Source organism: Apium graveolens, unplaced genomic scaffold (assembly GCF_009905375.1).
Source record: "Apium graveolens cultivar Ventura unplaced genomic scaffold, ASM990537v1 ctg8013, whole genome shotgun sequence".
Lineage (NCBI taxonomy): Eukaryota > Viridiplantae > Streptophyta > Magnoliopsida > Apiales > Apiaceae > Apium > Apium graveolens.
Window position 1 is genome coordinate 44,745 of NW_027420823.1, and position 16,947 is coordinate 61,691.

The window sequence follows — 16,947 nt, forward strand, 5'->3', positions numbered from 1 at the left end:
GAGCTGAGACGCTCTTTCTCTTCGTTCGGTTCGGACTCAGCTCATTTAGCTTGGAATTGGCTCGGACAATCTACTCGAACTCGACTAACTCAACTCAGATAAAAATAATAAAAAATTATTAATCATAAAATACATATTTTTATCGCCATTTATTAATGATTTAATTAATTCAAAAAAAGATTATGTTTCTAAATTAAATACCTAGTTTTTCCCCAAGGAAACTATTCAACATTTTTATCACGATCTTTGCCTACAACTCACATTTTCATAAACACCATAAGGTAATTTATAATTTTCAAAAACCAAATTTAAGTAAAAACATCTGAACTTAATAAAATTTCGACATCAAAAATTTAAAAAGTAATATAGGATTTTTAAAATTATAAATGTCTTAATAATTTAAAATAATAAAATTGGTATGTTCTTAAACTCGGCTCGGCTCAGCTCATCTTAAAAAACCTAACCTCGTCTCGGTTCGGAAAAAACTTGACTCGGCTCGGTTCATTGTATGTTTAATAATAGTTGAAAAGATAGTTTAACTTTTCAACAAAAAATCAATAAATTCCCAGGTCGACACCATTAATAAAGTAGCGTAAATAATAATAGTTCTAAATAAGCACCAAAAAATGTGACGTCCAGATAATAACTTTGATTCAATAGTACACATACCTTTGATTATTCTTTTTTAAAAAAAATTAGAATAAAGTAAGTCGAACAATGTCATGGAAGCCAAATTGGTACAGTGAAGAAAAATAACACTTAGGTACAAATACTTTCTAGAAAACATAATTAGGAAATGATCAATGCCAAAGCAATGTGTTAAGCTAAAGTTTTGTGCATATAAATAAATTTGATGAAAATAAAAGGGTTTTTCACAATTGTGATATAGATTCTGAGAATCATCATCGATGGTGATATGTTTGTAATGAAAAGAGGAAGCGTAAGTGTATCTCGGAATCACTTAATTTTGTTAAAAAACTTTTTAGGTTCACTATAATCAATTCAGTGGATCGTTACTAGATTGGTCAAATAGAAGTATTTTTAAACTATGCACTCATGGAAGTAGTTTTTATTCGTTCCCTTTCTGATGGTGAGTAAGTGTCGTACAACTTATATAGGAGGTGTGCATATATATATATTGACCCAGACTTGAATTACCATGTACTTTCACCAGAATTTCTTGGCGAACCCAGGAAAACTTATTACACGGGTACTCGGCTAAAAAATACTTCCATTATTAATGTTCGGGTAAAGACTTAATGACTTGATCACATGGATAGACCCTAAGCAACTTTTTTTACCCAATAAGTAATTTTGAGATACAATCATATTTCTTCTTTCGATTATCGATATCGTAATATATATTTCACTCCTAGAATCCATATTATATTTAACTATGACACCGATCTTTCCATAAAATATATTACTACACAAAAGTCCCGATCTCATTATTTTGGAACTAAATTCTTATACAAATTTATGTCATATCTTTATAAAATTATTTTATATAGTAGCTATAAAGTGAAAATTCGTAATAAACTGTTAAAGAAAATAAAAATGTACTATAAATAAAATTCTAGTGATTGGACATTTATAATTTTATAATTCTAGGTCTAAAGTTTAAAGAGGTTGAATGGTTTGAGTAATCATTGAGAAAAATAGGAAGGTAGAGTGTTTTTAGTACTATTAAGAAGTAGCAGACTCATTTTTGATTGACGGTGGTTGAAAATATTCTACTACACCGTTAAATATGATTATACTAGCATTCTTATCTTATTAACACTAAAAATGATCAAAATATACTTCTCCATCCTCACTCATACTAAAAAAAACATAATAAAAGTGAAATGAAACACTAAAACTAAACATAATTTAATTAATTATTAATAAGAAAATTACAAACTGATCTTCATCTCTAAAAAAGATGAATCTCCCTCATAAATCTAATATTTATATTTACATCATTGTCCTTTTACTCATTTCATACCCATAAGCGCGTAGCCTTTCCTTTCGCAATTATAGGTGGCCACCACGCACGAACACTTTTAGTGGCTGTAGATGAGACATCAAAGTGTTGATCCTTACTTTACTCATCTAGTGTTGTCTACATTATAGACCAAACAAATATTAAACCTTAAACTACTTGTATTGTACTACAATTACATACTTTGTATTGTAGTATAATATCAGGCAATATTATCAATAAAAAATACATAGTTCTACACTGATGCAATTATTTAACATGTTTGATTGGTGTACTTAGAATATTTTCTGACTTATCTAATTTTTTACATCCAAACATAATCATATACAAATTATAATATCCTAATTTTTTTCCTTCATTGTATTTTATCCACTCATCTCATTTCTTTCTCATATAGTGCATATCTGTCCCACTCCCTCCCTCTCTCTCTGTGCCTATATATATTTTACATATCGACATTATAATGGATATAATTAAATAAGGTCATGTAAGTATGTTCAGAGAATCACAGTGTATATACATACACATGCTTATGAGAGAGAGGAATGAAGAGAGAGAGAGAGAGATTATAAATTATGATTGTGCTCAGAGGAAGCATGTGATTTTGCGATTGACTTGTGATCTATTTTTGGGAGATATTATTTTATGATTTTAAAGTGTTTATAGGCACTGTTAGAAATCATACATGTATCTTGATAATTAGCAAAATATATAACATAATTTTGTTAAGTATCTTTGTAGCCTTCAATGGCTAATCAACCTAAGGGATGGCTATTGAACGAGTAGTCAATCAACTGATGAGATTTTCGTAACATTTTTTATGAGATTCTTGTGATAGATAGTGATGGTGTTATTTATTTAGAGATCATGATGACTCAATAGAAAAACGGGAATTGGATGACTAATTGTAAATATATGATGTAATGTAATTCTAATTAAGTTGGTCCTGCAAAGATCATGTTGATCACCGGGCCTCGTTGTTGGTGGTTTCGCCCCTGATCATCTTGATCCTTCCTTCGTTCATTAATTTTTTCTCTCTCATTATTGTTCATTTCTACCCACTCACCATCTCCAGTATACATACTCAATCTTCCTTTTCGAATAAGGAACTCAATCTGGTCTTTCAACTATCGGTACTCATTGGTGTAATGGCCAGCATCCTTGTGAGATCAAAAATAGTATCTTGTATCCAACTTGGCAAAATCATCCTTCAAAGGCTTTGGCCAGGAACATCTCTATCCCTTTCAATTTCAATCAGGATCTGACTCTTAGGAGAATTCAGTCTAGCATATTTAGTGAATTTTTTCTTGGGTCCACCCTTCTTTGGTGATGAATCAAAATTTGTGTTAGCCCGAGGATACTTATCCTTTATGTTACAATTCTGGTATGTTTTATGCTTCTTTCCACCAGTGGGGTTGTTATTTACCACTGTCTTATTCATACTTTCCTCAACTTGGATATACTTTCCTGCTCTACTTTAGAGTTGTAGTGTGTTCTCTAGTGGTCGTTTTGCTAGAGACATTTTAAAGAACATATCCTTGGTCCCTTGGTGCAAAGTAATCTTGGCCATTTTATAATTAAGATCCGGGACCTTTAATCCTCCTCTGTGAAATGATTCAAGTAGTCCCTAAGGGATTCCTTTGCTCCATTCACAATGTATATAAGAGAAGCCGAACTTTTCGTATGCACCTTCTTGCTGATGAATTATTGGATGAAAGCCTGATTTAATTCTCTGGAGGATCTAATCAAATTCAGGGGAAAATAGTTATACTACCTTTGGGCCATCCCCGATAAGGTTTGAGGAAAAACCCGATATTTAATAGCAACATCAGTGCATTAGAGAAAGTGCTGACATGATTTTCCGGATCCCCAGTCCCATCATAGGCTTTTATGGTGAGCATCTTGGACTTCCTTGTGATATTGGTATTCATGATCTCCGCTGTAAAAGGTGGCGTTTCCTCGAGGGAAATTCGTTATTTTTCTTCTGAGAGTGTCCTCCAAGTCGATGACTTGAGTAACTCCTCTAGTTCCTCTAGCTTGATTTGTTCAAGGTGGCTGTTTAGCCTAACTAATCTACATATCTCTCTTAAGCCTTAGGATTTCTGCTTCATGAGCACGTATCCTTTTACCAAAAGTCTGGGATGTTATCCCTTGAGTTTTCTAAAGCTCAGGGCACCTACCTATAACGGGCTCGGGGTGCCTACATCTAACGGGCTCTTTGTCTCCACGTCTCCTCCTATGATGAGCATCCTCGTCAGTTGATTCTCCGCTATCCTCAGTTGTATAGGGTCTAGGAACATCTCGTTCATTATTGATTGGTGGAAGACCTCTATTATAATTAGGATCATTCCTTGGTTGCAATTGAGGCATCAGGGGCAGCCTGCTTCCTCCAGTCTCAAAGTATAATGGCATCCCATAGGTGGTGTTTATTGTCCTATGGTGCACAACACTTGATATCTCAAAACCCGTAGATTGTACCCCAAAGGAGCATTCAGAGTTGAGTTTTGAGGATTCGCCCTAGAGTCGGGATTTGTTGAGATCCATATTGGGGTATGATAGGATTCGCCGTCCCTTGAAAGTAGGTGGGTGAGGTGGAATCTTAATGGAAGATGAGATTGTTTGAGTAGTTCCAGTTGATACTTTTTCGGGAACGTTATTTCTGCTTTGTATGGTTACCATGGTTGATGTCTTCTTCTCACAGATGATGCCAAATTTTATGGGTAAAAACTAGTTTGTAATCAATGCTAGGGTTCCTGAGCTCAAGGCCCTTGATTGACTGCTCTCATAGTTCGTGACTCAAATCTGCCTTCACAAGAGGCGCACCTTACTCTATGCCAAAATCAAGCCAAAAAATAGTTTTAATCTATGGGGTGAGACCCCTTATATTGGCATGGATAATCCTGAATTAGGTTCGGGCTAGGAGACTTGGTCAACAAGTCTCAGATTTAGATTGGACTTTGGACTCCAAGAATACAGGAAGTTGATTCTTTGTCCTTTCAGGTTACTTGGAGGCAAAACTCTAAGGAATTATACCCTCAATAGAATATTATTTAATAGTTGATTTTCACAATATTTATTATTTAAAAAATAATAAATATTTAGGGTTTCAGAATTTATTTAATGTGCTTTTCTTATGGACCATATTAAGTCTAATTAATACAATATTAATTATGTAATTCTGGTTTATTTTAATCCTTATCAATACATATATATATATACACTAAGAATGTTTTTTATAAATTACATATTGTGTTTCTAAAAAATTAAATTCTATTATTTATTTCTATAAAATGTTTAATTTAATTTCTTAAAATTGCTATAAAATGTTTAATTTAATTTCTTGAAATTGCTTATTTCACAAAAAATAGAATCTAAATTAGTTATAAAGTTCAAACTTTGAATGATTCTTGTTGACTTTTAACAATTATAGTCTCAGAGTATAATGGCATCCCATATGTGGGGTTTATTGGCCTATGGTGTATCACAGTTGACATCTCAAAACCCGTAGATTGTGCAACCAATGCAACGTTCAGAATCCAGTTTTTAGGGTTCACCCCTAGAGTGGGTGTGGTGGAATCTCAATGGCGGATGAGATTGTTTGAGTAATTCCAATTGATGCTCCTTCACGAACGTTATTTCCGCTTTATGTGGTTACCATGGTTGAGGGTAAAAACTAAGTTGTAATTAATGCTAGGGTTCGTGAGCTCTAGGCTCTTGATTGATTGTTCTCGTATTTCGTGACTCAAATCAGACTTCACAAGATGCATACATTGCTCTATGCCAACGATCAACTCAAAAACGTAGTTCTCATTTGTGGAGTGAGAGACCTTATATTGACTTGGCTAACCCTGAATTCGGTTAGAGTTAGGAGACTTGGTGAACAAGTCTCATACATAGATTGGACTTTGGGGTCTTGGAATGCTGAAAGTGATTCTTTGCTTCAATTCCTTAAATATATATATAGCTTTTTTTATAAATTACATCTTATGTTTCTAAAAAATTAAATTATATGTTTAATTTAATTTCCTAAAAATGCATATTTTATAAAAAATTAGAATTTAAATTCGGTATCAAAGTTCAAACTTTTAATGACTCTTGTTGACTTTTAATAATCAGTTGCGCTCATTACATCTTGAAATGACTCATATTCAAAATTTATCATTTGAATTGTGTTTTTAGATAACTAAATAAAATAGTGAACCTAATTAGGGGTGTTTTTGGTATTGCGGTTAAAAAGTATGCACGACATACTTTTTGTAACATTTCTCACAGTTGAATTTTTTTCTTTCCTTGTTTTTGAGGGAAGTGCATCTTCATACTAGTCAAATCTCCGAGAGCTCTTGCCGGATGGTGAAAGTCACAACTGCCTTGTGGGCAGATGTACAACATATCTTTCATGGATTTCCCGGAGAGTTCCTCGTCTTTCTTTAAAAAGCAAAAGCAACACTTGTTGGAGAAGCCATTATTGTATTAGAATATTATTGTAGTAGAATATTTAGATAGGTGAAATGGATTGTTGTTTACTTTCAGTTGAAATGTTAGCAATTTCTCATGACATATTGTGATATATATATAACATTTTGCAGGCTCCTATATTTTTCATTTTCAAATTTTTATTATTTTTGTCATTTATTATAGATTCTAGTTGATTGTCATATCTATTATTATCTTGCTTACTACTGGTTAGGTAGTATAACACTTTGGTATGAGTATAACAGTTTGTTATGACTTTTAACAAAATTAATTAATAATATTGTTATAGAACAAATTTTATTATTTTTGTAATTTAATAAAGATTTCACTTGAATTGTGTATTTTATATAAGGTCGCATTTGTTGTACAAGGGTGAATTTTATCTTTATTATCTAACTTACAAAAATGATAAAAAATATATTTGTTATACTTCAAAGTTTTGTATTTAAATCATTTACTATAGATTTCACTTGGATTGTGTATCTTCCTTAAGGTAGGATATGTTGATCCATATTGGTGGGTTAGTACAAGAAATATGGCATTTATCGACATAAATTTCAGTTGGTAGAGCTGTATTCACAAATAACGTCCTATTGGATTGTCCTTGGATTTATTTACATTTTTGCCAATTTTTTCACCGACTGCCCCGGACTACTTTACGTGTGCATGACATATGACGGGGCCCATCTGACATATCATGGGCCATGACCTGATATGGCAGTGCTACACGGTAATGGGGCTCATGGGCACGTGGCCTTACACCTCCCTACAATCGACTATTGCGACGCCCTCCAAATTCGGGATCTAGATTTAGGAATCAATAAGTGATAAACAATACTGTGATATGCACAACAGAATAAATTAATAAATATGATCCGTGCATGCAACTGGATCGATCACGGGTTATAATATGGGACAGGCACTACTGTAACCCATAAGTTATTAGAACCCATAAGTCTATGGATCAATCACGGGGTATAATATGGGACAGGCACTAGTGTAACCCATAAGTTATTAGAACCCATAAGTCTATTTATTTTTACAAACTACTCCTAACACAAGTTTTGTGAAATTTAGGCACAGTGTCCATCAAATTCAAGCAACGGAATCCTATGAAATTATTATTATGCTGTTTTGTAAAGTAGTATGTACAATAGTAATAGGATACATATGTTAGTATCCTATAGGTTACTCTAAACAATAACGAAGCAAACGTTATTTTCTTTATTCCATTTCATTGTGTATATAAACTATATATATGAGCAGTAATGTTTTTATTTTGATTTTTACTATAATTAAAACTTCAAATGTAACTAACATTACGTTTTTAGTATAACTAACAAGAGAGAATTGCATTTTTCACCCCTTATATTTGGCAAAAACTCAATTTTGTATACCTATTTTCATAAATTGCAATTTGCATCCCCTTACTTTAAAATTCGCTTCAACATGCACACTTTTTGCCTAATTTTTTAGCCTCAATTTCTGTCTCCAACAATATTTCTCATCTTTTCTCTTCAATAATAGATTATATATGTTGTTAAAGACAATAATTTGGGCAAAAAATTGACAAAATTTGGCAAAAAGTGTGCAACTCGAAGCGGATTTAAAAGTAGGGGGATACAAACTGCAATTTACTAGAAAATATGTCATTTTAATTGGAACTAATAACCAACTCATCATTCCATATTAGCTTAATCAAGATATAATCTATTGGTCATATCTCTAAAACAAAATTTACTTATGCAATGTGTTAATATTTTTAACCAACAAAGTTAATTATTTTAAAACAGAATTATTCTCGCATCTCTTATATGAAAAAAAAACCATAATAACACATAATATTCCATTAATTTATCACATAATCCCATAAATACCTAAGAAAATTTGATGCAATGTAGTTACATTCAACTAATAAGTATTTCATAACTCCTTGTGATTTACAAAACCGACATAATGTTGGGTCCAGTTTTTGGTCAAAAAAATTATATAAACTATAAATGTAAATAATTTAAATTTGTTATTTGTCAACTACAATTGTTATTTTTTATAATAGTTTACAAATTATACAAAAGTCTATTATACTAGTTAGTAACATGTGTGAAGTACGGGCCTCAACTATAAAATATCAAATACTACATTTAAATCTCTCTAATGGCCTTTTGTTTTGGCTACTTTGGAAAAAATGGGATTCTCATCCCCTTTAATCTCTTGGATTAAAGCTTGCATTTGCACAACAAAGTTTTCTAGCAAACTTAATGGCATTATTCACGGTTATTTTGATGGTGCGCAAGGAATTAGCCAAGGTGATCCTTTGTCGCCTTATCTCTTCACTATATGCATCAATGTTCTCTGTTGTTTATTAAAGCCAAAGCTTCCTGCCTTCAAATATCATTGGAAATGCAAGCACTTGTTCCTCTATGAGTGGGCTTCAGCCAAGCATTCACAAAAGCAATAGTTTTTTCTGCAATGCTTCCCCCGAGTTTTTTAATTGGTTTGATAATGATTTTGCTATTCCCAGAGGGTGTCTACCAGTTAAGTTTCTTGGGGTGACTTCAATTTCTGGTCAGTTGTGCTTGAATGACTGCATTCCCCTGATTGATAAAATCCCTTCTAGAATTTATAATTAGACTTCACTGCTACTCTCTTTTGCTGGAAGAGTTCGCCTAATAAACTCTGTTCTACATGCTATCGAGGCCTATTGGTGCAACCATTTTTTGCTTCCAACAGCGGTTCATGCACATATCCAATCTTTGTTGACTCATTTTTTTGTGGAGGAGTAATATTAATCAGAAAGGTGGTGCTAAAATACCTTGGAGAATAGTTTGTCTCCCTAAGGAGGAAGGGGGCCTTGGTGTTAAAAATATGGTGGATTCAAATCGAGCTCAAATTATAGGTCACTTACTCAAGGTTGTCACGAAAAACTCTAATTTGTGGTCTACTTGGGTTAATGCTACTCTTCTTTGTAACAAACATTTATGGACCATAAAAATTCCTCCTGACTCATCCTGGATCTGGAAAAAGGTTCTCAAACTTCGTAACATTGTATTGTAGTTCATCACCTATGACATAGGGAATGGATGCAATACTTCGTTGTGATTTGATCCTTGGTGGGAAGGAGTCTGTCTTGTATCTACTTTGACATCTCCCATCATTCATCAATGTGGTCTTTCAAGTAATGCTACTGTTGGTGTGCTGCTTCAAACTGGTCATTGGGCGTTGCCAACTCCCAAATCTAGACATCATCACGTGGATCCTCTCCTAACGCAATGGCTTGAACATTTTTCCTTTCCGGTTGTGCGTGTTCATAGAGAAGAGAGGATACTTTGGGCAGGCATTCATGCTGTCAAGATAAAGACATGGAATATTTGGGATTCTATCAGAAATAGGGGAACTGAGATAAGTTGGGCTCCCGCGGTTTGGCACAAACTCACAATCTATCGTTATGCGCACCACCAATGGGTGGCTTGTCACGGGCGTCTCCCTACGCTTGCGCGCCTTGCTCATTTTGGCATTGCTTTTTCTCAAATTTGTTACTTGTGTATAGGAGGTCTCGAGACGGACAATCACCTTCTTAGACATTGTCCAACAGTGCTTTCGTACTTCGGAAAATTTGTACTCTCTTGCATGTGCACATTTTGGGTGACTCTTGGCTTCACTGTCTGTTGTTAGTTTTACAGATTGAAGACAGGCTACTTCGTACGCTTTCTTTATATTGCCTTCAGATCTTTTGTTATCATATTTGGAGGGAAAAAAACGCACGGGCTCATGATAAAAGCTGTTTTGGGTCTCAACAACTTTTTGATGGGATCGTGGTTGATTTCAAAGCAAAATTAGCTAGTTCTTTATAGTTCTCTAAACTAGTTTCTACTAGGCCTGAGTATATTTTTTAATTGCTTTCTATCTTCAATCTGCTTGTAGATTGATTATAGATAGTCCCCTTTATGGCCTGTCATAGAGCTTGGGTATATCCCTTGTTTTTCATAGTTTCTACAATATATACATACTTAGCAAAAAAAAAAAACTCTCCAACATAATATTATTAAGACTCGAAAAACAAAAGATCACGAAAACTTATCATATTAAAGCGGTTTGTTTATAAATACTCGTTAACGACATATACTTTTTAATTACTATACTGAGATCATTCCTCGGAATACTAGCAATTTAAAGTGTTTTACTCTACAAAATTTATTAAATACTATAAAGTGTGAATAGCAATAAATAATATTTAATTATAGGTAGTCATAATAATTAAATCCAAGTGAAATTATAGAAGATACATTACAAATAATATTTTTTTTAATTACATTATTGCAAAGAATCAAAATATGGTGAAATTATTAATAAGCATTATTAAAAGTGTATAATAAGTAAATCTTATTTAACTATGTATAGTCATGCCAAATTGAAATCTAAGTAAAATCATAAAAGTTAAATTATAAATAAATTTTATGTAGGTTATGGGGAATCGAACCATGTTAAAATTAAATAATTGAAAATTATATCAATAAATTTTGAATAAAAACGTAGTTGTGGGGAATCAAACTCGCGGTTATAATGAGAGTCTTAATAAATTGTTGTGTTCCATTTAAAGAGTGTATTACTTATTAAAAAATTGTATATAAAAAATAAAGTGTAAATAAAATAGAAGTCAATTCGTCACACTATTATTATAACCAAAAGTCACCAAAATCTACAAAGAAAAATAGTCAAGTAAGTAGTTATGATTTAGTGATATAAAATTTAAAATATATATATATAAATATCTAATAAGTACCAAAATTTAGTAATTTGTTACTTTTGATATGTTTACGTTCCAATAAATTATGGCTTATTTGTTTATAAAAATTAAATAGTACAGGTTAAAAAACAAAATCTAAAAAAAAGTATGTCAATATGTGTTAGTACTTGGATGAACACTAACTACTATAAAATAAAGTCTACAATTCATTTCGTGTTAGTACTTATAATTTAATAACATAAATTTTTAAAATATATATATATAATTATATGGTGAGTACCAAATTTGGTACTTTAGTAATTTTGTATTTCAATCAAAGATGATTTCATTTATTAATAAAAGTATGGAATTAATATTACTTAATATTTATATTTCTTTTTTTCAATATAAATTGTTTAATAGTACTTAATTATTGATATGAAGTTATTTTTAAAATAAAAATAATTATCTTAGAAGAATTAGAGGAAAAGAAGGAGAACTGATTTTGAACAATAAAGTAAGGCAGATGCTTAACCATCTAACTCGTTATAATAAGAAAGACAAACAATACGGTCAAATACTCCTCGTATACGGTATATTTGACTTGTTTATAATATAAAAAGGTTAATTATTGATAAGAAGTTGTTTTTTAAATTAAAATAATCACTTTTTAATATTATTTGTTTAACTTTTTTAATATAGTTTGTTTAATATTACTTAATTATTGATAAAAAATTATCTTTGAAATTAAAATATTTATCTTTTTTCAGTATAATTTGTTTAATATCGCTCCTTAAAAATGTTTTTCTATATAATAAAAGTAAAGAGTTGCTTAGATGAAAATTAACTGATAGAAAATAAAGTCTGCAGAGAATTGAAGTTGTTAATAGTTGAGATTTAATAATATTATCATATTTTAAAAACAATTATATGGTCATGATACTAATTGATAGAGGACAAAGTCAATTTGTGTTAACAGTTGTACCAAATTTGGTAATTCAATATTTTGATAATAAAGAGTATAGATGGCTCCAAAAGGGGCTTCAAAAGGTTCTCTTCAAATCGCAGACGAAAAAACCACCAAACATAAAAGGGAAATTATGTTTTTAATAGTTGAAGATGAGGTCTTGTACTATAACCCACTTCGAAAAACTCAACTTATTATAAATTATGAATTATAAAAAATCCATTATATGTCACTCCAAAAGGTCCTCTTTAACCCCAAAGCCCAGTTAACAAGTCACCAAACATAGAAGGTAATTTATTTTTATGAGATTCTAGTCTAATAGTCAAAGAAGTTGAGTTCGTGTTGTATAGCATGTTGGAGGCTCACTGTTATTAGGCCCATATAACGTGTTTGGGCCGAAGAAGATAAGGCACTACGTGGACTGAAGAATGGTCGGCCCAATAACGAGGACGACGATTTGTCCAATAAAGATGATGACACAGTCTCCTAGCCACAACTGCCACATCCCCCCTCTAAATGCAACGAACCGACAAGTTCGGAGAGTAACGTTGATGGTTAAGGTTATGTACACAAAAAAATTCATTCATCAACACACAGTCTCGGATCAAATTAATATCTTGTATTCCGAATTATCCATACAAAAAATAGTTAACTTATTCTCATACCAGAGGTGAATCGGGGGATCATCTACCGCATTCATCTCTTTGTAGGCCGAAGTTTATTCATCGGGACAGAGACCAAGTCGGCAGAGAATTGGTTATAACATTTGGCGCCGTTTGTGGGAATACGAGATTAAGTCCTGAGATCAGAGACGATGACTAAAAGCAACGTTGAGCAGGGCCATTTGGGGTTCACCAATCCGAAAACTAATCCTACGATGCAATCTGTGATTAACCCTCGGAATTTGGGAGCTGATTTTGATGAGGAAGCCGAAATAGTCCCAACTCCTGAAGAACAGGAGATGCTAAGAAAGCTGAGAGCAGAAAATATCGCCAAAGAAAATGGAAAATCGAAAGAGGCCGATGAGACTGAACAAAGGACCAAAAAATGGGAGGTCGATGCGCTGAAACTCAAGGTCATAAAGCTACGAAGGGAAGAGTTAAAATTGGAGGAGAGAGTGCTTAGAGCATCACTCGAAGAAACCAAAGGGGCTAAGAGTACTCGAAAAGAGAAACGAGTCCACGTTAAGGAAGATGATTCCACGGACTCTAACTCACACCATGGGAAGAAGATGACGAAAGTTGTTTTGACTTTGGACTTTGACCATGAAGAAGAAGGTGATGTGTTTCGGCACTAAGCTGTCCATGCTAGAAAAGGCCATATTTGGGGATAAGAAATTTAACCGTAAACCGGTTGTGACCTAAGAAATAGAGGCATATCGGCCTCTTCCAAGAGAAGAGAACAGTTTTTGAAAATGACTGAGTTCAATGGGAGGGGGATCCTGAAGATAATTATAATAAATATGAATTGTTGATGACTGGCGTGGGTTAGACTTGACTTAGAATATTGAGTTTGTCGTGCTACAGCCGAGACTCAATTATTCAAGAGGCTAAAGTTTGATTAGGGAATAACATGAGATGTAATTGACAAGAGTTGTCTGCCTATTGAACATTACATGGCGGTTCGTGCTACAGCCGGGGTCGTGTAATGGAATGTAGGATCCCTATTCCCACTAGCATTATGAATGCTTAATTTTTCACGTAGGGGGTTGAATAAATTAGATAAACTAGTGGGAGCCACTTATGAATAAAGACCCGATTCATATAGTGTTTTGAAATGAAATCGAATATTTGCTAAGTGTTGTTATGTGTTTATCATTTACAGATTTACTTTGTACGTTATGTCTTCCGCACTATCACTCAGGAGCATACTGGATGCTCACAAATTGACTGGTCCTAATTATGCTGACTGGCTTCGAAACTTGAGAATTGTTCTCAAGATTGAGAAGCTGGAATACGTGATTGATTCACCTAAGCCTACTGAACCTGCTAGTGATGCACATAATGATGAACATGCTGTGTATCGTAGGTGGATAGATGATGCAAATGTTGCTCAATGCATCATGCTAGCTTCCATGAACATTGAGCTACAGAAGCAACATGAGCATATGGATGCTCACACTATCCTTGTGCATCTACAAGAGTTGTATGATGTGGTAGGGATGACGGCTCGATATGAGATATCGAAGGAGCTGTTCGGTTGTAGGATGTCTGAGGGATCATATGTGAATGATCATGTACTTAAGATGATCAATTTGATTGAACGTCTTGGACAACTTGGTTTTGCCATGGATGGGGAGCTGAGCCAAGACTTGGTCTTGCAATCGCTTCCGAGTTCGTTCTCGCAGTTTGTTGTGAACTTTCACATGAATAAGTTGGATGTCAGCCTGCCTGAACTCCACAACATGTTGAAGACTGCGGAATCGAATTTTCCCCCTAAGAAGAGTTCTATTCTTCTAATTGGTGAAGGTTCCAATCCTAAGAAAAGAAAGAGGAACCCTTCCAAGAAGAAGAAAGTAGGTGAGAAAACGCCGATTCCACCAAAAGCTGAAGACCCCAAGAGTAAAGTTATTTGCTTTCACTGTAAAAAGGTGGGGCACTGGAAGAGGAACTGCAAGGTTTACCTTGCAGAATTGAAGAAGAAGGGTAGTGAGACTACCGCTTCTGATTCAGGTATGTTCATGATAGAAGTGAATATGTCATTTCTACTTGGGTATTAGATACCGCCTGTGGTTCTCAAATCTGCAATTTGTTGCAGGGACCAAGGACAAGTAGGACTCTTGAGTAAGAGGAGGTGATTCTACTAATGGGAAATGGAGCAAGAGTTGCTGCTGTAGATATAGAATCGTTTCATTTACATAGGCCTACGGGCAAGACTATTGTTTGAAATAATTGTTATTTTGTTCCCTCGATTGTGAGGAATATTATTCCCATGTTAGACTTGGGTGGATTTTTCATTTATTATTGAGAATAATGAATGTTTTATTCTTAGAGATAATATTCTTTATGGACGTGGTACTTTAAATAATGGTCTGCATATATGTGACATAATTTACTTTAGATTGAACAAACTAATAAAAGAAAAGGGATGATGAAAATCTCACTTCATAGTGGCACTGCAGTCTCCATTTAGTGGACATGGAGAGAGGGCTGCAGATTTGCTAGGAATGGTACACACAGTTGTATGTGGACCAATGTCTACGCAAGCCATGGGTGGATTTTCATACTTCATTACTTTCATAGATGATAGATCTGGACTCGGATATGTGTTTGATGAAACACAAGTCTGAGGCCTTTGAAAAGTTCAAAGAATATAAGTATGAAGTGGAGAAACAACCAAACATAGTATTATAACTCTTCGATCAGATCGAGGTGGTTAATACTTTAATGGAGTGTTTCTAGATTATCTCAAAGTAAATGGTATAGTCTCCTAGTGGACGCCTCCAGATTGGTATCTGAAAGGAGAAATCGAACTTTGTTAGACATAGTTCGGTCCATGATGAGCTATACAAATCTTCCAGTATTCCTATGGGGTTATGCATTGGAAACCTCAGCATATTTACTGAATAAGGTGCCTTCCAAATCTGTTCCTCAAACTCTGTATGAGATATGGAAAGAAAGGAAACCGAGTCTTAAACACGTTAAGATTTGGGGATGTCCAGCTTATGTCAAGAAAGTTGACCCAGATAAGCTGGAATATCGATCCGTAAAATGTAGTTTTGTGGGATATCCTAAAGAGACTTTAGGGTATTACTTTTACACCGATCATCGGGTGTTTGTCTCCAGACATGCTACCTTCTTGGAAAAGGAGTTTATCCTTGAAGGAAACAGTGGGAGCAAAATTGAACTTGATGAAGTTCAAGAAGCACAAACTACTACGGATCAAATGGAAATACCTGTTCTGACTGAACAACCTTTTGTGGAACAGCCCATTCGTAGGTCAGGGAGAGTGTCTCGCCAACCTGAGAGGTAATATGGCCTTGTCATTGAGAATGACAATGAGTTGTCAATCATTTGATGATGACGACCCTGTGACCTATAATGAGGCTATGAGTAGTGTTGACTCAGAGAAATGGCATAGTGCCATGAAATCCAGAATGGAATCTATGTATACGGTATAAAAAAGATAGATTATAGCAGATGGCCAGGTGGAGACCTACAAGGCCAGGCTTGTGGCAAAAGAATTCAAACAAAGGCAATGGATTGACTTTGATGAAGTCTTTTACCTGTAGCCCTGTTAAAATCAGTTCGGATTTTGCTTGCGATTGCTGCTTACTACGACTATGTGATCTGGCATTAGCCATATGGTTTTCTTTCCAAGGGAAATGAAAACCTAGTGCGTAATCTACTGCGAACCATATATGGTTTAAAGCAAGCTTCTCGTAGATGGAACATTCGTTTTGATGAGACAATCAAAGAGTTTGATTTTATCAAAAATGTAGATGAATCATGCGTCTACAAAAGGGTTAGTGGGAGCGCGGTAACATTTCTTATATTGTATTGAAATAGAGTTGACACACATAACAACATAGCAGACCCACTCACAAAGCTACTTTTTGAAATTCACTTTGATCGTCATAAAGATGAGATGGGTATTAGTTACCAGAGTGATTGGCTTTAGTACAAGTGGGAGATTGAAAGGAATATGTCCTAAGTCCAATCAGGTATTAGGATTTAGGAATAACTCTTTATGTAATCTGTTTTGATTTCATTGATATTAATAAAAGACTTGTTTTGTTTTTATTACGGGCTTTATCTATTTAAGTGTTTAAATAAGATATACCATAGTTTAGAGTAAAGC